The 24,831-nt window shown below is 35.9% G+C and overlaps 1 long non-coding RNA gene across 1 annotated transcript in view; it reads left to right on the top strand.

The window, feature by feature from the left end:
- The window catches only part of LOC138700467 (uncharacterized), a 265,915-nt gene extending 242,685 nt beyond the window's left edge, over window positions 1-23,230 (top strand). The window contains exon 3 of the long non-coding RNA XR_011332351.1: window positions 23,196-23,230. This is a non-coding gene — a long non-coding RNA (uncharacterized lncRNA). The remainder of the gene's footprint in view (window positions 1-23,195) is intronic.
- The last annotated feature ends 1,601 nt before the right edge of the window (window positions 23,231-24,831 follow it).

Below are 24,831 nucleotides of genomic sequence, written 5' to 3' on the forward strand. Positions count from 1 at the left end.
CCCAGGGAAATCACTTTCTGGAAGGTCTCGTAATTGCGGCCGAGTGGCCAAAATTTGTATAAACATTTGTTTGACATTATTAACATGGTGAAAGAAAAAAAAGTAACTTTTTTCATCTGTCCCCATTAGAATGTTTGCCTGTCAGCCTGTGCACGAGTGTATCTGATTTAATAATGTAATCTGTTCATAGTCTGATTGAATAACTTAATGAATAGAACGGACTAAATAAGTCATGTGGGAAATGGTTTGTTATGCTTGAATAACTCATTCAGTTGACAAAAATGGTATGTCATTAAATAACTCCATAACCCTTGCCCATGTCCTGGGGACCTGTCCACACGGTGAACTTCTACGAATACGCGGCATCATACAGTAAGATCTATAATAGCAACTGCCTTAAGGAACAAAGGTTATTCAGCATATGAAGAAGTACACGGCATAGCCAGTGAGGGCAGTAATCGAAGAATCGACATAATTGCATTTAAACCTCCCTCTCTTGAAGGTTACATCATAGACCCTACTGTGAGATTCGAATCGCATGAACCCAGCAGAAGAAGTACACGAGGAAAAAAGGAATAATATATATTATATTATAATATATGAACCTTACATCAGTTTTTATAAGGACAAATACGATCTGGAATCCATCGTCATTACGGGACTAATGATAGAAGCCCGTGGGACCATACCCCGGTTCCTAGTCGACTTCTGTAAATCTTTTGGCCTGCATACAAATATTTTAAGAGATCTAACAATTGCAGCACTCAAAGGATCAATAGCTATTTTCAGGCATCATACATATGGAGCTTGACTTTAATTCGCATCTTCTTGACGTTACTTCGTTTATTATCATGTATTCCAATCTAATTCAAATTGTTATTTTTCACTCTAACAACAATGTATCACTAAGCCTCAAGGCATTTAGTCTTTTTATTGTATCATGGTACTCTTTGTCACTGGCAACCTGTAGTAGTTACAGGAAGAAATAAATAAATAAATACACCGTTTTAAATTCTCTAATATATTATTCTGTACATCCAGTAGACCAGACTGAATCTAAATAAATGCACCAATATGATCTTAATGAACATCATTCCATACATAATTGATATAATTGAATAATTTAATCAGTTTTCCGATAGGAACTAACAGCATAAGTCATTTTGGTTAGTAGAATGGTGTGACTGAATAACTGATTGTCTGCACTAGTATGATATTCTTTACTAACTTCAAATCTACACATTTGTGGTTTGATCAAATTATTTAAATACACATAGATATCATCTCATTCTATATTCTCTGATGTTATTTATGTTTTATTATTATTGCGTTAAATTATATTGTGTATTCTTATTGTATTGTGTATAAAATTGTATTATGTATTGTAAATTTATTGTGTATTGCTTATCATTTTATTGTGTATTGTTTATATTGTGTATACCACTGCCACCGGATGCTTGCCCACTTGCAGTGTAAATAAATACATACATGTGATGTGATTGAATATGCCACATCTTTATAAATGAGTGATGTAATTGAGTAGTTATATACATACATATCGTTTACTGTGTAAATGGAGTTTGTAGAAGGATATGATCTGATCTAGTTTCTAGATCTGTGCTCCGATATGAGCTGAATCTCAAATTGAATTCAGTATATTGTCAAATAAATTTAAGTTCTTACTTTTATTCGCCACAAGAATGCAAATTAAATTGTAACTTCGTCTTTAGTGTAGAATCACACAGTAACTATTGAGCTCTTTTATGAATGTTGTTGGGAAGTGACTGTACTGAGGTAGAGAAATGGTCGGTTCAGGTCTTTTATTCCTCCCTCCATTACTGTTGAAGGGACTCCGTCACGAGCTCTTGAGTTACGGATGCCTATACCTGGGTTTAGGTTTACACCTCGGCGACGCACCAAATGTCAGTAAAAATTTTAAAAATTACATAGTACAGTACATTCGAACCTACACAGATGATTTTCGATAGTCATGGAAGCTGGGAAACTCTTCGACTATAATAAAAGTTGTTAGTTACAATGTGGAGGAATGTGTGGCCCTATTCCTCTGAGAAATAAAGGAATGCAGAGTGCACAGTTAAAGTGCTATAAGAGAATGACAATGCCTACTATAGCGTTGGGAAAAAAAATGGATCGGACAGGAAAAAAGAGAAACAGCTGAAATGAAATTGTAAGACTCTTGGCGTGATATATAAATGAAGGGGTGAGAATGAGGTAATCGAAATCCATACTTTTAACAAAAATAGACATAAAACGAATTTAAGGGGTTAGGTACAGCTTACAGTAGTAAAATTTTTGGAAATATTCAACATTTTTTTCCCCTCCATTACTGTATCTTGTACATTAATGAAAATTGGTATGTGTAAAACACTGTCCTTCTGCTATATGAAAAAAAAATATTTTTACGATTAAAAAATATATATACAGTATATATATATATATATATATTTTTTTTTTTTTTTTCAAAATTCAAAATGGTGGCAGTTCACTGTGCAGTGATGCAGCGTTTCCCTCATAACTCAAAAAACGTGTTAACTTTTTCATGCTCTCTCTCTTATTTTATTGCTGAAACTCATGTTTACAATATCATGTTCTTTCAACTACATTTCTTAATAAATAATATATTTTTTTATTTTTGTGTTTGAAGAAAATACTGATATTTGACCATTTTTAAATGAATTTATTTTTTATCAGCCAATCTATCAAAGGTAGAGAAGTGATTTTACATCATACTGTAGATATGACATGCATAAATAGTCAAAAAATTTCATCACAGGATGCCGGATACATTTTTAGCAGGTATTTTTTTTATCGTAAAAATATGTTTATAATAGCAGAAGGACAGTGTTTTACACATACTAATTTTCATTATTGTACAAGATACAGTAATGGAGGAAAAAAATGTTGAATATTTCCAAAATTTTACTCCTTTAACTGTATCCGAAGAAAACTACGGAATTAACAATTTATTCTCGTTAGCAATAGTAGTTGTTTCAATTTTTTAAATTTTTAATTGTTATGACATTAAAGTACCCCATAATTAACAACAACATTATTATTATTATTATTATTATTATTATTATTATTATTGCTAGTAGTAGTATTATTATTAATAGTAGTAGTAGTAGTAGTAGTGGTGGTGGTAGTAGTAGTAGTAGTAGTAGTAGTAGTAGTAGTAGTAGTATCTTCAGTGTTATTGAATAATTTCGAGGGAAAAAATTGTTCCCGGGCCGGGTATCGAACCCAGAATCTTTGGTTAAACGTACCAACGCTCTCCCAACTGAGCTACCCGGGAACTCTACCCGACACCGATCCAATTCTTCCTTCTATATCCACAGACCTCAAAGTGGGCTGACAACCGTCAAGCAACCAACATTTGAGTGCACACTAACTCTGTGTGACTTTAAATTGTGGTTTTCTGTTATGTACGGTGACGTGTATTATACAAATTAAGCTTTCAGGAATAACTCCCTGTAAAGCTAATTTGAATAATTTCGGGTAGCTCAGTTGGGAGAGCGTTGGTACGTTTAACCAAAGGTCCCGGGTTCGATACCCGGCCCCGGAACAATTTTTCCCTCGAAATTATTCAAATTAGCTTTACAGGGAGTTATTCCTGAAAGCTTAATTTGTTCAATGTTATTGTATTTAATCACATAAGCCCCTCTCTCATGTAATTGCCCCCTTACGATATTACAGTAAAAATGTAAAATAATTTAAATTTTGCACATTTCCTCCCCTAATAACTTAACATTGGAAAGACACAGGTATTTTCCATCAACCATACTGTGTTGACAGGTTTCCTATTTGTTTGGCATCTCGTTTCACTTTCGTGATCAAAGGCCCAGGGTCAGCGAACTCATTTCTAAAAATGCTCTTTACCAGTTTCGTCTAAATGTTTCTTCTTTTATGGAAAAGGTTTTAAGATTTACGACTTCAAAGCAACTTGGGAATTGTCACTTTCTGATCACCGTTCAGATATTTAGGAAACCATTCAACAGATAATTTTGTCATACCCAAACCGTAATGTACGGAATGAAAGATTTAAGATACGCTCGTAGAACATTTTTAAAGTATACGCTTTATCACAATTCGTCGAAGCACGGCTTCGATATATACAGAGTGTTTCAGAAATCAACCGAATAAATTTAAGGGGTAGTAAATGGGTCCTATAGTTGAGTATATTGGAAAAGGAACTAGGGGTCTGTGCTTCATACTTGTACATAGTGGCGTGAAATATATGTTTTGGGCCAATACACCACTGATTGAAGCTGCATGTGGCATGGCAATACATAAAAATGTGTCGGATACAATATTGATACATCTCTCTGGTAGAATCGGTAAGCATTGTACATGGTTTCTGTCAGATGATGAGGTCGAAAGTTCAGACTTCAGCAGGTACTATTTTTTAACTTACGTAACTGTAAACTGGTGTTGTAACGTTAAAATTGCAGTTCTAGTTATTTGTAATGTACGTAATAATGGCAATAATTATTTAGAAGGATGAAGAAGGTATGTAGTTTGAGAAATGGATATCTATTACTCTGGACAATTCACAGTATTTACAATACATATTGAATAGTTGAGATAAATCTTTGTTAATATTCAAATAATTACTTGTTTAGGCCTAATTTCCGTCAATGATTTATCATACTGATATCACAAAAGGAAATCTTTGCTAATTACATGTTATACATATTTGTAGTATTAACGTTTTCGCCGTGCTTTGTGGCATCATCAGATACTTTAGATATTTTCAATAACTAACCTCATGTATACAATGTCTTAGATTTTATGTAATAATAGCCTACAAATGTGTGTGGTGATCATACTGCGTGTTCAGTTCAAAGTGTGTCATGGCTCGCTGTATGACGTCATGTGGCTAGCTGATGAGCCTAGACAATTCAGTCTTCCTACATTTCCGCAGAGGCGTATTACCTATGTGCAAGAGAAGTTGCCTGGCAAGTACGGCGTTCATTCTGAAGAGTACTTTCCGATACGTACGATAACTCAGTAGTGGCAGGAATATGAACTGTTTGGAAACACGTACTGTGGTGAGTTTTTATTCTTACTGACGGGATATGGGGAGAGGGTTAAGACGATTACTTACGTACAGTATTTGTTGACATTAACTTCGACGGTCAACATGGACACGGAGCATTTGATTTGTGTTGTGGAATGTTGCCGTACGCAACCGATGATAACAAATACCCTGCGTACGACTTGCCCGCACAAAACACAGTTCGAAAGAGGTTATGGTAGCACACAGACCGTACAGACCGCCATCTGTTGCTACGACGTTGAAGTCATACCGTACACGTTTTCAAGTTCAGATTGAATGTCTTGATTAATAGGCAACTTCTCTGATACAAAAGCTGAAACTCGCTTCAAATCGCTGACTCACAACAGTGACGCCATGACACACTTTGAAATGAACACCCAGTGTATTTGATAATCCGAACGAGTTGATAATTCAACTATCCCCTGTCCCAATTATAGTCGTTCGATTTATCGGGGTTCAACTGTATTATTGTTTCAATACATGACACTGTGATTTTACCTGCTTTGGTGATATGTGGTAACAGTTGGCAACGTTGAAAGTACGGCTATATTAATTTCTTAGGAATTAATTTTACGTAAAGAGGAAGAGAATGCCTGATGGCCTTATCTCTATGAGGTGAAATAAATAAATACTAAATACTATATTACGTTATCAGTATCCAAAGACAGAGTTGCATCAACTTTACCTGAAAATGTGTCCGTTTCATGCTAGTGACCCTTGAATAGTAACGTTATCCAAGTTAAAAAATATTTCAAACACTGCTGTTTGGACCATCAATCCAGAAGGTTATGCCTTCACCTTAAATTTGCATTCTTCGCACGCAACCCCAGATGAACTGTAGAGATGCTTAAGTCAAGGTTGAGGCAGACGCTTGTGTCTTCAGATAAGATAAGTAAATGGAACAACCCGCCCATTGTTCTTCTTCGTTTCCTTGTGAACTTATTTTTTTTAATTGCTATTGTTGCAGCCAGGTGCGCGTAAGGAAGGGTCTATGAGTCTTGATTACTCTAAGGGTCACGGGCTCGGGGGACAGGAATGAATGCGGAAAATGTCCGCGAGTTCATTAAAAGGATGGCATTCTTTTCAGACAGCTGTGATGCAGCTTTGAAGGTAGAAAGTTATGCTGGTGTGTCACTTTGCAGAATTTATTTTGTAAATAAAGTTCAACAACCAAAAATCGAGGTAAGCTGTAGGCCAGCGGTGGAGAAAATGAAATCGTGCGCCGAGCCACACTCAAGATATGATAACCATATTTGTCTCTCTTGGATAAAAGGACATGATGGTCACACTGGAAATGAAAGAGCTGACGAACTGGCGAAATTAGCAGCATCCAGCGAAGGTGATTTTGCGTACAAAAAGTGTCTTTTATCTCGTGCAAAGGCTGAGTATAAAAAACAAATAATAAATATTTGGAATTCACAGTGGAAGAATAGTAATAATGGCTAAACCACAAGAGATCTATTCTTACCCGATGTACATAGCCGCTTAAAGTGCACATTATTTATACCTGATTTCATTCTCACACAATTTGTATCCGGCCATGGTAAATTTCTTTCATATTTCAGGAGATTTCATATTAATGTAGAGAACGGAAATGAATGCGTTTGTGGAAGTGAAGAAACAGTAGAACATTTTTTATTTGATTGCCCACTTTATGGATATAGACGCTACAACATTGAAATACACCTAAATAAATGTAATATGATCTACAATAATCTATTGTACAACATTTTCAGTAGAAAATGTTGTCGCCAAATATTCATTAATTTCATTAACCATATCAATAGAAAATTCTAAGTGTCAATATTGTTCTTGTATTGTGTGTATTATTTGAAAATTTTAACCTTAAGTAATATGAATTGTCCATCTATCCTATGCTATGAAAGGATGTGTGTGAGTAAATTATAAATTTACTTGTGTATCAAATATTTGTTTATATGATTATGTCTGTATATTCCACTTTGCTCTAGTATGTATCATAATATTTGTTGACTTATGGAGCTATATGTATTATTTCATGCTAAATTCTATGTTACTGTTATTCAATTATGTTTTGTATTTACAGATATTTTTTTAATGTATTAAGCGCTTTCTTTATGATTGGTGTAGACTTCTCATGTGTTTGTGTTGATAGTTGTAACTGTCGTAAAATTAAGTTTACATTTCTCTTATTCATAACAATGACAGAAAAAAAAATGTTCAAAATGTATTCATGTTATATTATCTCAAGTAAGTAGAAAACTTTAACCCTAATATACTCATGTAAAATAGGGTTTTTTATGTGGAAAATAAAAAAAAAACCTGCAACGTGCATAGCACCTATGGAGGGAGACGGACACCCGAAGAGGAAGTGAAGCAACTTTCCGACTTATTAACGGATTTTCATTTTCCTTACGCCAAGCACTTAAATATAATTTTATACAGTACAAGGCTACAAACTAATGTTTAGTACGTGTAACGAAGAAAGAAATGAACAATATCACAACCCAAAATTAACTGTCTTCAGAATGTTTCTGCGACAGAGTTTCAAAATCAGGAATTATGTCACTTACTGCCAGTCGTAGTTGATCACGATGGTAATTGTCTGTCAGTCGTGATCTAAATTTGGTTTTTACTGTTAATATTAAAATAGATTTCAGGGAGATGGGATATGATAGTAGGGACGATTAATTTTGCTGAGGATAGGGACCGATGGCGGGCTTATGTGAGAGCTGTAATAAACCTCCGGGTTTCTTAGAAGCCTTAAGTATAAAGTATTATTTTGTCTTAGGAAACAGGAACCGCTCATGATTTCCACTAATATAACGAGTGACATGTTCCCTTGTTGTACTTAATTCTCTAGTCGGGGGCGTGGTAAGGTTGAAGACACTGTTTGCTCTCAGGTACCTGCTTGGAACGGGGGGTCGGTTTCGTCGTGCACAAAAAGGAAATAGGCAGGTGTGCAAAGATGTGCCAAATTCTTCTGAACAACTATACCTACATACCGTGAAGGAAGGTACAGGAGTAATATTTCTTAAATAACGATGTTTAGTCTTCTTTTGAATATCTCTGAAGTAAACACTCTGCGGCAGTGGTTCCCAACCTTTGGTCAGCGGACCGAAATCACTTGCTCTTGAGATGGACAATCTTTGGAGACGTGAATAATAGTGATAGATCGTGTAGCTGACAGTGCATCTTTAGGCGTAACTTAGCTAAGTAACACTAAAAACAGGGAAGTTTATATTTTATTGACGCATCGAGTATAACATAACTCGCATCGCTGAACTTTTTAAAATTTAAGAAGAGTTTCTTTTTTCATTTTTATGTCTATTTTCTTTCTTTCTTACTTACTTACTTTCTATTTCTTCCTTTATTTATTTTTTATTTTTGTCTTTCTACCTTTCTTTCCTCTTTTTCTTATTTATTTCTTCTTTCTTCCTTCCTTTATTCCTTTCTTTCTTTTTTCTTCTTTCTTTCCTCCTTTCTTTCTTTTTTTCGCACTTTCATTCTCTCTCGTTTGCTTTCTTTCTTTCTTTCTTTCTTTCTTTATTCCTGGCTTCCTTTCTTTTCCTTCCTTTCTATCTTTCTTTCATTCTTCCGCCCTTCTTTCTCTCTTCTTTCTTTCCTCCTTCCCTTTCTTTTTTTCGTTGCTTTCATTCTCTCTTGTTTGCTTTCTTCTTTCTTTATTCCTGGCTTTCTTTCTTTTCCTTCCGTCCTGTCTTTCTTTCATTCTTCCGCCCTTCTTTCTCTCTTCTTTCTTTCCTCCTTCCCTTTCTTTTTTTCGTTGCTTTCATTCTCTCTTGTTTGCTTTCTTCTTTCTTTATTCCTGGCTTTCTTTCTTTTCCTTCCTTCCTGTCTTTCTTTCATTCTTCCGCCCTTCTTTCTCTCTTCTTTCTTTCCTCCTGCCTTTTCTTTTTTTCGTTGCTTTCATTCTCTCTTGTTTGCTTTCTTCTTTCTTTATTCCTGGCTTTCTTTCTTTTCCTTCCTTTCAGTCTTTCTTTCATTCTTCCGCCCTTCTTTCTCTCTTCTTTCTTTCCTCCTTCCTTTTCTCTTTTTCGTTGCTTTCATTCTCTCTTGTTTGCTTTCTTCTTTTTTTATTCCTGGCTTTCTTTCTTTCTATCTTTTCCTTCCTTTCTATCTTTCTTTCATTCTTACGCCCTTCTTTCTCTCTTCTTTCTTTCCTCCTTCCTTTTCTTTTTTTCGTTGCTTTCATTCTCTCTTGTTTACTTTCTTCTTTCTTTATTCCTGGCTTTCTTTCTTTTCCTTCCTTTCTATCTTTCTATCTTTCTTCCTCTCTTCTTTCTCTCTTCTTTCTTCCTTTCCTCCTTTCTTTCCTTTCTTTCATTGCTTTCATTCTCTCTTGTTTGCTTTCTTTCTTTTCCTTCCTTTCTGTCTTTCTTTCTTCCTCCCTTCTTTCTTTCTTTCCTCCTTCCTTTCTTTTTTTTCGTTACTTTTATTATCTCGTTGCTTTCTTCTTTCTTTCTTTCTTTATTCCTGGCTTTCTTTCTTTTCCTTCCGTTCTATCTTTCTTTCTTTCTTCCTCTCTTCTTTCTCTCTTCTTTCTTTCTTTCCTCCTTCCTTTCCTTTTTTTCGTTGCTTTCATTCACTCTTGTTTGCTTTCTTCTTTCTTTATTTCTGGCTTTCTTTCTTTCTTTTCCTTCCTTTCTATCTTTCTTTCTTCCTTTCTCCCTTCTTTCTCTCTTGTTTCTTTCTTTCCTCCTTTCTTTCTTTCTTTTCGTTACTTTTATTATCTCGTTGCTTTCTTCTTTCTTTCTTTCTTTCTTTCTTTCTTCCTGGCTTTCTTTCTTTTCCTTCCTTTCTATCTTCCTTTCTTTCTTCCTCTCTTCTTTCTCTCTTTCTTTCTTTCCTCCTTCCTTTTCTTTTTTTCGTTGCTTTCATTCTCTCATGTTTGCTTTCTTCTTTCTTTATTTCTGGCTTTCTTTCTTTCTATCTTTTCCTTCCTTTCTATCTTTCTTTCATTCTTACGCCCTTCTTCCTCTCTTCTTTCTTTCCTCCTTCCTTTTCTTTTTTTCGTTGCTTTCATTCTCTCTTGTTTACTTTCTTCTTTCTTTATTCCTGGCTTTCTTTCTTTTCCTTCCTTTCTATCTTTCTTTCTTTCTTCTTCTCTTCTTTCTCTCTTCTTTCTTCCTTTCCTCCTTCCTTTCCTTTCTTTCATTGCTTTCATTCTCTCTTGTTTGCTTTCTTTCTTTTCCTTCCTTTCTGTGTTTCTTTCTTCCTCCCTTCTTTCTTTCTTTCCTCCTTCCTTTCTTTTTTTCGTTACTTTTATTATCTCGTTGCTTTCTTCTTTCTTTCTTTCTTTATTCCTGGCTTTCTTTCTTTTCCTCCCTTCCTTTCTATCTTTCTTTCTTTCTTCCTCTCTTCTTTCTCTCTTCTTCCTTTCCTTTTTTTCGTTGCTTTCATTCTCTCTTGTTTGCTTTCTTCTTTCTTTATTTCTGGCTTTCTTTCTTTCTTTTCCTTCCTTTCTATCTTTCTTTCTTCCTTTCTCCCTTCTTTCTCTCTTGTTTCTTTCTTTCCTTCTTCCTTTCTTTTTTCGTTACTTTTATTATCTCGTTGCTTTCTTCTTTCTTTCTTTCTTTCTTTCTTCTTGGCTTTCTTTCTTTTCCTTCCTTTCTATCTTTCTTTCTTTCTTCCTCTCTTCTTTCTCTCTTTCTTTCTTTCCTCCTTCCTTTCCTTTTTTCGTTGCTTTCATTCTCTCATGTTTGCTTTCTTTCTTTATTTCTGGCTTTCTTTCTTTCTTTTCCTTCATTTCTATCTTTCTTTCTTTCTCCCTCCCTTCTTTCTCCCTTTTCTCTTTCTTTTTTTTCTTCCTTTCCTCCTTTCTCTCTTTTTTTCGTTACTTTCATTTTTCTTGTTTGCTTTCTTCTTTCTTCCTTTCTTCCTCCCTTCTTTCTCTCTTCTTTCTTTCTTTCTTTCTTTCTTTCCTCCTTCCTTTCTTTTTTTTCGTTACTTTTACTCTCTCGTTTGCTTTCTTCTTTCTTTCTTTCTTTATTCCTGGCTTTCTTTTCCTTCCTTTCTATCTTTCTTTCTTTCTCTCTTCTTTCTTTCTTTCCTCCTTCCTTTCCTTTTTTTCGTTGCTTTCATTCTCTCGTTGCTTTCTTCTTTCTTTCTTTCTTACTTCCTAGCTTTCTTTCTTTTCCTTCATTTCTATCTTTCTTTCTTTCTTCCTCTCTTCTTTCTCTCTTTCTTTCTTTCCTCCTTCCTTTCCTTTTTTTCGTTACTTTCATTCTCTCATGTTTGCTTTCTTCTTTCTTTATTTCTGGCGTTCTTTCTTTCTTTTCCTTCATTTCTATCTTTCATTCTTTCTTCCTCCCTTCTTTCTCTCTTTTCTCTTTCTTTTTTTCTTCCTTTCCTCCTTTCTCTCTTTTTTTCGTTACTTTCATTTTTCTTGTTTGCTTTCTTCTTTCTTTCTTTCTTCCTCCCTTCTTTCTCTCTTCTTTCTTTCTTTCTTTCCTCCTTCCTTTCTTTTTTTCGTTACTTTTACTCTCTCGTTTGCTTTCTTCTTTCTTTCTTTCTTTATTCCTGGCTTTCTTTTCCTTCCTTTCTATCTTTCTTTCTTTCTCTCTTTCCTCCTTCCTTTCCTTTTTTTCATTGCTTTCATTCTCTCTTGTTTGCTTTCTTCTTTCTTTATTCCTGGCTTTCTTTCTTTTCCTTCCTTTCTATCTTTCTTTTTTTTCTTCCTTTCTTATTTCTCTCTTCTTTCTTTCTTTCCTCTTTCCTTTCTTTTTCATTGCTTTCATTCTCTTTCATTTGCTTTATTTCTTTTTTTCTTTATTCCTGTCTTTCTTTCTTTCTTTCTTTTCCTTCCTTTCTATCTTTCTTTATTCCTTCCTCTCTTCCTTTATTTCTTTATTTCTCCTTTCCTTTCTTTCCTTGTTTCTTTCTCTTTCTTTCATTAACCTCTTTAATTTTTCTTTCCTTTTTACTCGTTCTCAGCTACTATCGCTTCTCCTTCCATCTCTCAACTCATCCACCTTGACCACTTACAGTCAGCTCTGACTTGTTGGCCATCACGAACTCTTTTTCCCTCAAGTTTGTTTTCTGTATCTGCTGTTTTCTTTTCCACTGTCTTTCCCATGAAAACTTCTCATAACAAAGAGTCGAACCAGGTCCTGGACTGGACGGCAGCAACGTCTCGAATAACGGACGCTTGTCTGTAGACGTGGCCAATTAGTTGCGTTGCCATGACAACGCCCTGCTGTTGTTTACCGTTAATAAATGTATCATGACCAACTCGTCCGTAACAAGTAGGCAATTTGCGAGAAGATCTTAAAAATTGAACTCAAATACACGCCCAGTAACAGGATCGCAGATCTCGAGTTGTGCTGCAGAGTTGATGTGGATGTGTAGAACAAGGAGGGAAATTAGTTTATTTGGTCTCCAATTTGTGTTTTCCGGGTCTATTAAAAACTCAGACTTTAATAAATAAAAATTGCTCAGAGAGAGAGAAATAACTCGTCCGGCCTTAATTAAGGATGACCACGAGGATCCGGAAATTAATAGCAAAGAAATATAATCAATAAATATGAATACTGTTATAAAAATAAAATGTAATAATTAAGCACCATTGATTATCAATTGGGTCATTCCATATCAAATCAACAAGGCGCTCAAACCGACCGACTCAGATTTCTTTCAAAATTTGAGGGTTTGTTTTACCTGCCGCGCTAACTAAAACTGCCGAGTTTCATATGTCCTGTGCTTTTCGTTTTCTGTCAGTGGCGTTTCAGACATGAAGAAAAATCATATTTTTGTAAGCACACCGCTTCAGTTAAAATTATATATCTCAACAACGTCTCCAGATAAATTTACAAAAATTGAGTGATACATTCTTAATATGTGATAGTTTTTATTGCTTATATTGTTTTCTGCATATATTCAATTACACTAAAAAAAAAAACACGGTGAAACAATTTTCATATATTCATATATTTAAATATGCGGGGTTTCTATTTTAAGTAAAAAAATATATAGTACGCCTCAATTAGTGATATGATGACCTGATAAGTTTCAACTTGGAATCATCATAGGTTACAAAGATAAAAATTGTTACGTCACTGCAAGCGTAAGCTAACCGTATAAGTCGCGATAATTATGTTCCACACATTCGTTGTATTTAATTATATTTGATCATATTTTTTAATGTCGCTATGTAATTTAACATGTAGTACATAATTCGAATTTTTTTAATTATTACCTCAATTAAATTATTGTCACATGAATTCAGTTAAATCTGAAGTTCTGTAAGAAATGCTTACCTTTCATTGGTGAGATGAAATAGCCTGATCATCTTTCCAGACAGGATGCGGCGTTGTTTGAACTGCATTTTAAAACTGCTTAGCAAGTATAATACCCGTCCTAAACAGCAGGACTGTATGAAACTTGTGTTCCAGGCACTGCGGTGGATTTTGCAAATCAAAGAGCAAGCATTTTTTCTTCTTCAGTATAGCCTTTTTCAGTCACATAAACGGTATTAATGTTTGGGAGATGATCCCTTGTCCAGTCGTACAATTCCCTAGGTGTAGTTATTTGTTTATCGGATGGTCTCTGCAAACTAGCAAGAGCCGCAAACCTTTTAAGTGTCCCACCTACAACGTCTCATGCTCTTTTGCCATGCGATATGCAAAAATATGCAATTCTGCTGGAAATCCAAAAACTTCTTCCTGTAATGTGAGGTTCAGAAAATGTTTTTCTATTTTTATACTGAGGAGAGAATTCATCAGAGAAATATATAATTTTTGTGGTGAATTACAGATGTTTGTTTTAATGACTCCATTAGATATTTTTGAAACAGATGTACAGCTGTAGTGTCATGTTTCGGGCAGTGTGAAATTATTACCAGATTTTTAATAGAAACTGTATCGGATGACGAATCTTTATAATATATTACGAAAGTATGAATGGTTGTCTGCACATTATAATTTTATAAAATAAAATCATAGAAGATGACTATAAAATTATACTTATAAATAAAAGATTTTATTTAAAATTACAGTATCCTTAATTAAGGCCTTCTGAGTGGTGTAAATGAAATTGTATAATCGGCAGGGAATCTTTAAGAATTTGCGAGATGATTTTTTGAATTTCAAAAGATAAGTTATTGATAATTGTTTTAAAAAATTATATGTAAATTTTGGTAAAGAACTCCGAGCACCAAAAAATAAACCTGTCACTGACCAAATGAAGAGAGGGATGTTATACTTGGCACTAAGGTAGGGAATACAAGGTTCATAAATGGCCCTCTTTTCCTGATCAACCTGATGAGCTTGGTTTAGATCTCTCTCCATGCATATAGTTGGAGAGAAGAGAGAAATTTTGTAAAGATATAGAGATAATTTGTAGAAACAAAAGCCGCCCTAAATAAGGGTTCGATAGATCGGCCTACTAATCAATTCATAAAGAATAATAAGTAAACAAAACAATTTTGTGACACTTGGAAAGAAAAAGAAAAAAAACATTAAGATAAGAAAACGTAGGAAATCATTTACAATAAAAATTTTGTTGGGTACAAATGATTACTAATTATAGCTAAGGATGATTTTAACACGTGAGATCCTATGGCATCAATCGTTGCATCAGAAATTGTATATAGTTTAAGTTGTTTTAAAGTTTCACGTGGGATCGTGCCACGGGCACCGAACATGAGCCCAAAAACTGTCCAATGTGTAATGTGGTATTGTGCTCCAAGATGCTGACAACAAGGCTCATATATGACTTGTTTTTCACGACACACCCTTAAATTGGCAAAACTTAATTTCTCACATTGATTTATTAAACCGTGTCGGACTGTAAAGAAAAAAACTATCGCTATGTCCATATTTTATATATGGACAAAAATTGAACATTTAGCCTTCGAAGAGGTTGAAAAATTCAAATATCTTGTATCAACTGTAACAAATATAAATAACACTCGGGAGCAAATAATACGCAGAATAAATATGCGAAATGCGTGTTATTAATCAGTTGAGAAGCTTTTGTCATCCAGTCTGCTCTCAAAAAACCTGAAAGTATGAATTTATAAAACAGTTATATTAGCGGTTGTTCTGTATGGTTGTGAAACTTGGACTCTCACTTTGAGAAAGGAGCAGAGGTTAAGAGTGTTTGAGAATAAGGCGCTCGGGAAAATATTTAGGGCTAAGAGGGATGAAGTTACTGGAGAATGGAGAAAGTTACACAACGCAGAACTGCACGCATTGTATTCTTCACCTGCCATAATTAGGAACATTAAATCCAGACGCTTGAGATGGGCAGGGCATATAGCACGTACTGGCGAATCTAGAAATACATATAGAGTGTTAGTCGGGAGACCGGAGGGAAAAAGACCTTTGGGGAGGTCGAGACGTAGAAGGAAGATAATATTAAAATGAATTTGGTGGAGGTGGGATATGATGATAGAGACTGGATTAATCTTGCTCAGGATAGGGACCAATGGCGGGGTTATGTGAGGGCGGCAATGAACGTCCGGGTTCCTTAAAAGCCAGTAAGCATGACTATTCGGCGAATTAGCATTTATTATTTATTTATTTTCATTTATTTAATGTGGTAGAGATAAGGTCATCAGGCCTTCTCTTCCCCTCTACCAATATTTGAACAATAATTATTCTTCCACATCTCACGGCGTCAGTCACTTCTATATTTCTGAACTGTAGCAGAGTGACTACTGCAGGCAATTGTTTGAAGGGATATTGAAACTTACCAACATCGTACATTGGTCGAGAAAGGTAAAAATTATGTCTTTTGAGTCAAATTTTGAAGTAGAATATTTCTCTTGATTGTCGTATCCACCATGTAGAGAAAAATATTCCATATAAATATGTCATAGCAGAGCGTCCCTGAAATAATATTCCTTCTTTACATTTTGTATACAAATATTACATAATTTCCATTTAATATGTATCTCACTTTGCTGATAGGCTTTTATTACCAGTATATCTTGAAGTTCTGTATTCAACTTCATGTGACTGGAAGATTTAAATTCTGTCATGTTAAAAACCGCTCACTAAACTGTACAACACCGTTGCAAATGTTAGCACGTAATGAAACTGCTTATCTACTGTGTATATTGGTGTAATGTAGTTAAGAAAGTCATCCATCCACAGTTGCCGATATACTGTGAGTTGTTTATATGAACAGAGTAAAATATACACAGAAGACAACTAGTGAGATGATCTATATACGTGACCGCACAACCTAAATCTATGTTTTGGTACGAACTTTCCACCTCTTATCAGATTTCACAACATTTAATGGTAAAGGAGTAACCATGGATGAATATATAATAGGATGCGAAACTTACCGATTTTCCCGTAACACATACTAGAGGCGCTGTTGTAGAAAATGATCTTGCTGCCACCTGTTAGAGGGAGGGGCGTTATTGCATCTAGCAGCGCACCAAGTAGCGAAAAGAGTAATTACTCCATGCATTTAGCAGCGCACCTGGTGTCGAAAATGTTAAATTGTGCAGAAAGTATTCCCTCCCACCCTCATCGATATTGAAAAATAACCCAATTTAAAACAAAACATTTACATTTTTATCCCTCACAGCAGCTTCTACTGAAAATTCTTACCGGAGCCAACAGGAAGATAAAAGATACGATCTAATTTACACTATCCAATTAAAATATAACCAGACACAGACAAAAAAATAAAGCAAAAGGTTAGATAATTGGGATTGTATTCTTTGGATATTTATTGCACAGCGCAATTGAAAAGTCTGCAAGAACTACTTAGATTGTTCAATTTATTATGTTACTATTACTTTACAATACATTCAACAACACTATTTTTACAACGTCCATAAACATCACTGTTTAACATGCACTGTTTATACACACACGTAATAGCACTTTATGTTCACTTATTAGCAAGTTTCTGTCTGCCATCTCGTCTCCTCGAGCAATATCTCGAACGGATAAATAGAGAACTCTGGGTAATGTACCCAACACGTAGTTATAATGTTCACCACCTACAACGTTGGGCGCTGATCATCTTATTTCAGCCCCCCACTGCCAGATGGTACTGACCGCAGTTTCGCATCCTATTATATATTTATCCATGGAGTAATCATAGCAACGGTGATGCGAGAAGTTGAAAGGAAGGAAAAATGTATGAGTGCGTGGGGAGGTGTGTATGGTCACCCCTGATCTTCAGTGTGAGATTTCTTCATAGGCCCGAATTCCATTCTCTCTTATAACTAAATTATACGGAGAGCAGATCATTAAAACATTTTGTTCTGGAAGACAGCAGGTGATGCTGCGGCTTCCATCAAATCATGGTCTTCTCTCGACACGTCATGTCAAGGCTACGAGAGCCAGCAACTTATACTTGCAATCCGAGACAGACATCAGTAAAGAAATCTTAAATCAAGCATCAGAATCATAGCTTTCCCGTAACTTGGAAGTTTTAATACACGATCTAGTGATATAGTCAACTCTGAAAAATTTGTAAGAAATCTGTATTTTCTTGTTTTTATTTCCATAGCAACGTGTACAGTATTGTACCTAATGCTCAAAGCCTTATTGCAGGATCGGGTTTATTTGTTATAAAGACGAAAATGTGACTGAAGGATGCACCAGAAGTAGGCATATGTACTGATTTTATCATATCAATAAATGTGACTAATTTATGACAGCAAATTTGTCGCTAATTTTTGCAAAAGATTCGCTATTTCTGCAAAAAATCTTAAAACGAAAAAGGGGCAATTCTTTTGAAATTATTTTAAAGAAATAGGCCTATTGCATATTAGTTTCGAAGATGTGCACTGAAAAAGAAAATGGAGAAAAATTATTTGGTAATTTTTGTTCTCTTTAATGGCATATAGGACCGTTAATTTATGACTGGGGTTTTGTACAAAAATGACTTAAGTAACAATATTGATTTATAGACGGTACAAATAATAATTATTATTCTTATTAACATTTTTATTTCGCAACGAGTGTTGCAAATACAATGCCGTGTATGACATTGTTACAAATTAAGGTTGTCAGAGTATGACATTACTTACTTACTGGCTTTTAAGGAACCCGGAGGTTCATTGCCCCCCTCACATAAGCCCGGCATTGGTCCCTATTCTGAGCAAGATCAATCCAGTCTCTATCATCATATCCCACCTCCCTCAAATACATTTTAATATTATCTTCCCATCTACGTCTCGACCTCCCCAAAGGTCTTTTTCCCCCCGGCCTCCCAACTAACACTCTATATGCATTTCTGGATTCGCCCATACGTGCTACATGCCCTGCCCATCTCAAACGTCTGGATTTAATGTTCCTAATTATGTCAGGTGAAGAATACAATGTGTTGTGTAACTTTCTCCATTCTCCTGTATGACATTACATAGTAAAAAAAAATTACAAAATTATTTTCACATTTTAACCTTAAGAACGATACCTTATTTACTTTTTAAGAAATATTTGAAAAGGTTTCATCACAACCTGGTCTTACTTACTTTTTTTTAATTGGTTATTTTACCACGTTACAATGGTTATCTAGCACCTGAATGAGATGACGGTGATAATGTCGGGGAAATGAGACCATCGCCGAAAGTTACGCATTTGCTCTTAATGGGTTGAAGGAAAACCCCGGAAAAAATCTCAACCAGGTAACTAGTCCCAACCAGTATTTGAGCCGGTGTAACAAATGACTCAATTCCGGGGAGAGGGAGGATTATCTTTAAAAATAGTTCAACAATTGAGGACCTAACACTCTAAATGTGCTAAGTGCCATAAACAACTTTCTGAGATATTGATGAAAAACACACTGACGCACGAATGAGTCACTTACAGTTGAGCTACGACGAAGACATTTTAGTATGATATTCTCATATGGTTTTTCCTCCCTTAGATTGAATAAAATGAAATTTGAAAAATTGGGACTTAACACATTTAGAATGTGTTTCTCCTTAGGATATTAAAAACTGTTGTACCTGAAAACTATATTCGTGATGCTTAGTTTGCTTACCTTCAAAGTACTCTTAGCTATGGAATATTGCTATGGGGCAACAGTGCTTTTATAAATAAGGACCTATTGCTTCAAAAAAGGACCTTAAGAATTTTATCAAATGCAGCTCTTAATGAACATTGTAAACCATTATTTGTGAAAAACAAAATCATGACTGTAATTAATTTATAGGCCTATATTCTAGAGTTAATTTTCTATGTTAAAGATAATCTTCCAACTTTAATATTAAGAAATGATATTCATTCCTATGACACAAGACAAGGAAATGTCCCCCCCCCCAAAAAAAAAAACTTTTGTCAAATGTCATTGGAGGTTGCAAATAAATTTCCATCCATATTTTTAATTTAAGCAGAGCTGCTCTCAAATTTTACACCTCTAGTTGGTTAATTTTAAATCCATTATATAATCTTGAATTTTTTTTATTTTACAATCTTGTAATTTAACTGACCTTGTCTATAGGCCTACATTTTGTTTTTGGACATGTAATTTAATCTGCAAAAATATTAAATTATTAATGTTAGGTCTTCAATTGCTGTATCTGTTTCAATAAATTTTCCCACGAAATTGTGTTTTCTTTCTGTAAACGGCCTTAAGGAAAGTTGCCTTCTGGACGGTCCTCGTAATTGCGCTCCAGCGGCCAAAATTTGAATAAACACTTGTTTTGACATTACTAACATGGTGGAAGGAAAAACATTAACTTTTTTATCTGCTCCCATGAGAATGTTTTCTTGTCAGCACCAAATATTTTCCCAAGCATCGTATTTTCGGACATCCTTAACATAACTAGTATTTTTCTACTAATAGTAATTTTATACCATTAGGAGAGTTCAGGATAACAGACAGGGTTTGGAATTGAACGGGTTACATTATCTTCTTGTCTATGCGGATGACGTGAATATGTTAGGAGAAAATCCACAAACGATTAGGGAAAACACGGAAATTTTACTTGAAGCAAGTAAAGCGATAGGTTTGAAAGTAAATTCCGAAAAGACAAAGTACATGATTATGTCTCGTGACCAGAATATTGTACGAAATGGAAATATAAAAATTGGAGATTTATCCCTCGAAGAGGTGGAAAAATTCAAATATCTTGGAGCAACGGTAACAAATATAAATGACACTCGGGAGGAAATTAAAAGCAGAATAAATATGGGAAATGCGTGATATTATTCGGTTGAGAAGCTTTTGTCATCTAGTCTGCTTTGAAAAAATTTGAAAGTTAGAATTTATAAAACAGTTATATTACCGGTTGTTCTGTATGGTTGTGAAACTTGGACTCTTACTTTGAGAGAGGAACAGAGATTAAGGGTGTTTGAGAATAAGGGTCTTAGGAAAATATTTGGGGCTAAGAGGGATGAAGTTACAGGAGAATGGAGAAAGTTAAACAACGTAGAACTTCACGCATTGTATTCTTCACCTGACATAATTAGGAACATTAAGTCCAGACGTTTTTGAGATTGGCAGGGCATGTAGCACGTATGGGCGAATCCATAGATGTATATAGAGTGTTAGTTGGGAGGCCTGAGGGAAAGAGACCTTTGGGGAGGCCGAGACGTAGATGGGAGGATAATATTAAAATGGATTTGAGGGAGATGGGATATGATGGTAGAGAGTGGATTAATCTTGCGGGCTTATGTGAGGGTGGCAATGAACCTTCGGGTTCCTTAAAAGCCAGTAAGTAAGTAATTTTATTACTACTATTATTATCCCTGGAGTCCTTGCATTGCCTCGGCGGTACATGCTCCAATTTCCTCCACTTACAAAGACTGATAGATGGTTAGATTTACACTAGTGGATATCACCAGAACGCAAGATGTCATTAACAAGGATTAAATATCAAAACTTTAAGTAAGATCGTGGACCCCATGTAACGTCAGATACTCCCCGGATTACAGGATTGAGTTCTTCCACGTGAAGAGGTCCAGCCAGGTGTCGCGGATCACTGGCAGCATCTCGTGTTCGTGCCCCGGGCAGCGCTGTGCTCGGCCTTGGCTGTTTTATTGTAGCAGGTGCGAGCCCGCCTCGGCCCGCGGCCGGCACGCGACTACGCTGACCTCCACAACTGCGTATAGGGGGCGCGTACGTGCATGTATTCTTCCTCTCAATTCGGGCAATGAAGTCTGAAGCCTTCACACATTTCCGCGGTTTATCGCACCAAGAGATCGGAGTGAAATCTTCCATCGATGTTCCTGACGGACTAAGAGGCGAGTTTTTTAACAGGTCTATTGCTTGTAACCTGAAATTATCACCATATTCATTACTCGAGCATTGAAAAACATCTGTAGCCCAAAATGGTCGTTAAATAAAGTTCCAGTTAACTGTACGTTCTAATTTCCTCACTAATGGTCTCATGAATTAATGAGTTGCTGACTCGACTCACTGAACTCATCCACACCTGTCATTTTCTCAGTTTTATTTAATTATATGTCAATAAATAATAGTACACAACTCATTAAAACTTCCGTTAGTTGTACCACAAAAAACTTCAGCGACTTCATGATTCGACTCACTAAAAATGAATCATAATCTTAATTTCGAGTCTTGCAACGATATTTTTTGTATTGAAAATACAGAGTAAATTTATTTTTCAAGGGCTTTGCGTATTGTTTCATTGCAGGCCAATAGATAACTAAGAAAAAGGATAGCAATCGCCAAGGAAGCTTTAATAGAAAAAGGAGCATCATCTGCGGTCCTCTGAAAAAACAACTGACGAAAATACTAATGAAGTGCTTTGTGTAGAGTGTGGAATTGTATAGGGCAGAAACATGGACATTACGACGAAGTAAAGAGAAGCTGATAGAAGCATTTGATATGTGGATATGGAGAAGAATGGAACGTGTGAAGTGGACAGACAGAATAAGAAATGAAGCTGTGTTGGAAAGAGTGGGTGAAGAAAGAATGATGCTGAAACTGATCAGGAAGAGAAAAAGGAATTGGTTGGGTCAGTGGATAAGAAGAAACTGTCTACAGAAGGATGCACTGGAAGGAATGGTGAACGGGAGAAGAGCTCGGGGCAGAAGAATATATCAGATGATAGACTACATTAAGATAGATGAATCATATGCAGAGACAAAGAGGAAGATAGAAAATATGATAGATTCTCACTCATGCAAAAATTATTATGAACTGACGTTAGATTCTTGCAAATAGCAAAACTCCCAAATTAAGGGGTATGCTTTGCGCAATTCACTTGTTAAGACATCGTAGCACACACCCAGGACAAGAAACGGGAGTTACATTTCTACTTCTTGCCTGGAATCGAAAAGCCAACCTATGGATTTTCAACCAGGTGAGCTACCATTTAAGCCACGAGAAAGAAAACTTGTTTTGTGAATTATAATGACATTCAACAGTTCATTTACAAGTATTCTTGGTCTGACAATTTCAACGAAAAATAAATAACTTTAAAAGCTTCCTGTACAAGGGGCAATCAATAAGTTTCCGGACTGCCCTGAATGTAGGCAATAGACGGGACATAGGAAGCCCAGAAGTTAACTAAAACCAGGGAAACGCCTGGAGTCTCTACTAAACGCATCACTTGAAAGGAAGAGAAGAGGACTAGCTATAAGGCGTAGGTATTTGGACAGATTTCAGGAAAAATCGCAATAGGTCCTTGACATGTTTGCACAAAATCACATGTTGAAGCTCAGTTCTTAAAGATAATCTGACGCTGTTTCACAGACTGACTTAAAAGTCATGGAAGCAATGATCTTCAGTGACACACTCATGTATATTTAACGGAACAATATTTTTTTTTTAAATTTTACTTGGTTATTTAACGACGCTATATCAACTACGAGGTTATTTAGCGTCGATGGATTTAATGGTAGCGAGATGAGAACGAGGATTCGCCATAGATTACCTGACATTTGCCTTACGGTTGGGGAAAACCTCGGAAAAAACCCAACCAAGTAATCAGCCCAAGCGGGAATCGAACCCGCGCCCGCGCGCAACTCCGGATCGGCAGGCAAGCGCCTTAACCGACCGAGCTACGCCGGTGGCTGGAACAATATATACAAGTGCAGTTCGGAAATATATTGATTGACCCTTGTACAAATCTCGTTACACATTATCACTAAATGAAACAGTGAAATGATTTCAACTCCCTCATTGCTGTACTTTTCTCAATATGAAATTAATTCTAGCATGTTTTCTGTTCCAGGATCGCCAGAAGCGTCATACATCTCTCACCAACTGTAAGTAACCATATGCTTTAAACTTGACATTTCTCGAAAGATTTCTTGATAGTCTAATATTAAGATACTTATAATAAATTAGAAAGAGATCATACTGAAAAATTGTCTAGTGCGATGAACTGCAAAAATATCATGAGAGACGAAAAATCATTACCTCAACGACATCACAGTGGTCGTGATCGCCGAAAATAACATTCCTATAATTACCAACACCATCACAATCACAGTCGTTAAAAAAACAACACCAATTACTGTTACCATAATTTATTTATATATAGTATTATAATGTGCCGAAGTACATATGATATTTCCATGCAGATATTCTGCGTCATCATATGATTTAAGACGGCTCTTATCCCGGCCAACTAGTCACTCATTACGAGTGCACCTCAGCACAAGTGTGGACTTCGGTCCTAGGTTCATAGACATCTATGACGTAGTGCAGAGGGCGGCCACTAGAGGGAACCCAAGAGTTGGAACTTAAAACTGAGACGATTCTTCCGACGCCGGAGTGGAATCCGGTGTGGCTTAGTGGATAAAGCGTCAGCACGTAGAGCTGAAAACCCGGGTTCAAATCCCAGCGCCGGAGAGAATTTTTCTCCGTTCCATTACTCTTTCATCGTATAATTTATTTAGTTGTTTCGTATCACGTTTCATTTCAATTATACAGAGTGGTTAAAAATATTTCTACAAATTTCGGAGGTAATTTTTCCGTTTCAAGGAACATTAAATAATTTAGTAATGGAGCGACATAAGCGAAGCACATTACACAGATAATGGAGCGAGACGGACCTTGTGGAAAACCACGAGGCACGAAGTTCATCTTACACTTTTGTTTCCATGGTGCCAGGAGACACTACAGAGTAAACTTTACATGTCCAAACATTACAATAATTTTTCTTTCTTGAAATTCAAATACAGACGTTTCAAGCGAAAGTTACTTTGTGGTTGTATGGAGACCATTGTCATGAGTTCGAGTCCCATCTAATGCACGGATGTCTGTCCGTTGTCAGTGCTATGTGCTGTATTGCCTCAGTCGGAGGTCCATATCAGTGCTGAAGCCATGTCGCTGGCGCTACACAAAATGTGCGTCTAGTATAAAATACCTGAAAGGGAGGCCAAGGCCCTTCGAAGGTTGTAGCGCTATGGATTATTTATAATGAGAAACTAAAAGTGCCCCTCGTCATGCATGCGTTCCCATTTCTTAGTTTCACGATGTTGATTTACATATCACTGAACACAGGTCCGTCAACATGCTGCCAACATGCAGTAAACTGCTGTTATTGTCCACTGTCGGGGCACGAGCCGGGCCCTCATGAGGGTACCCGTATGTCTTTACATGTCGGCAAATTGCAGCACATGAAGCCTACTTTACTCAGCTACAACAAGCCGTTTAATAGGCTGTTGGTATTACACTTTTAACCACAATTTTAATTATAGCAGTTATTCAGAGTATTAAAGATGTTGAAATTAAGATTTCAGAAAAGTGCCGAAATGAGTATCATTTGTTATTCAGGTATATAACGACGCTGTATCAATTATGAAGTTCTCTAATTTAATGATAGCGAGATAGTGTATCTGCAAAATTAAACCTAGGATTCG

This window comes from Periplaneta americana, chromosome 5 (assembly GCF_040183065.1).
Source record: "Periplaneta americana isolate PAMFEO1 chromosome 5, P.americana_PAMFEO1_priV1, whole genome shotgun sequence".
NCBI lineage: Eukaryota > Metazoa > Arthropoda > Insecta > Blattodea > Blattidae > Periplaneta > Periplaneta americana.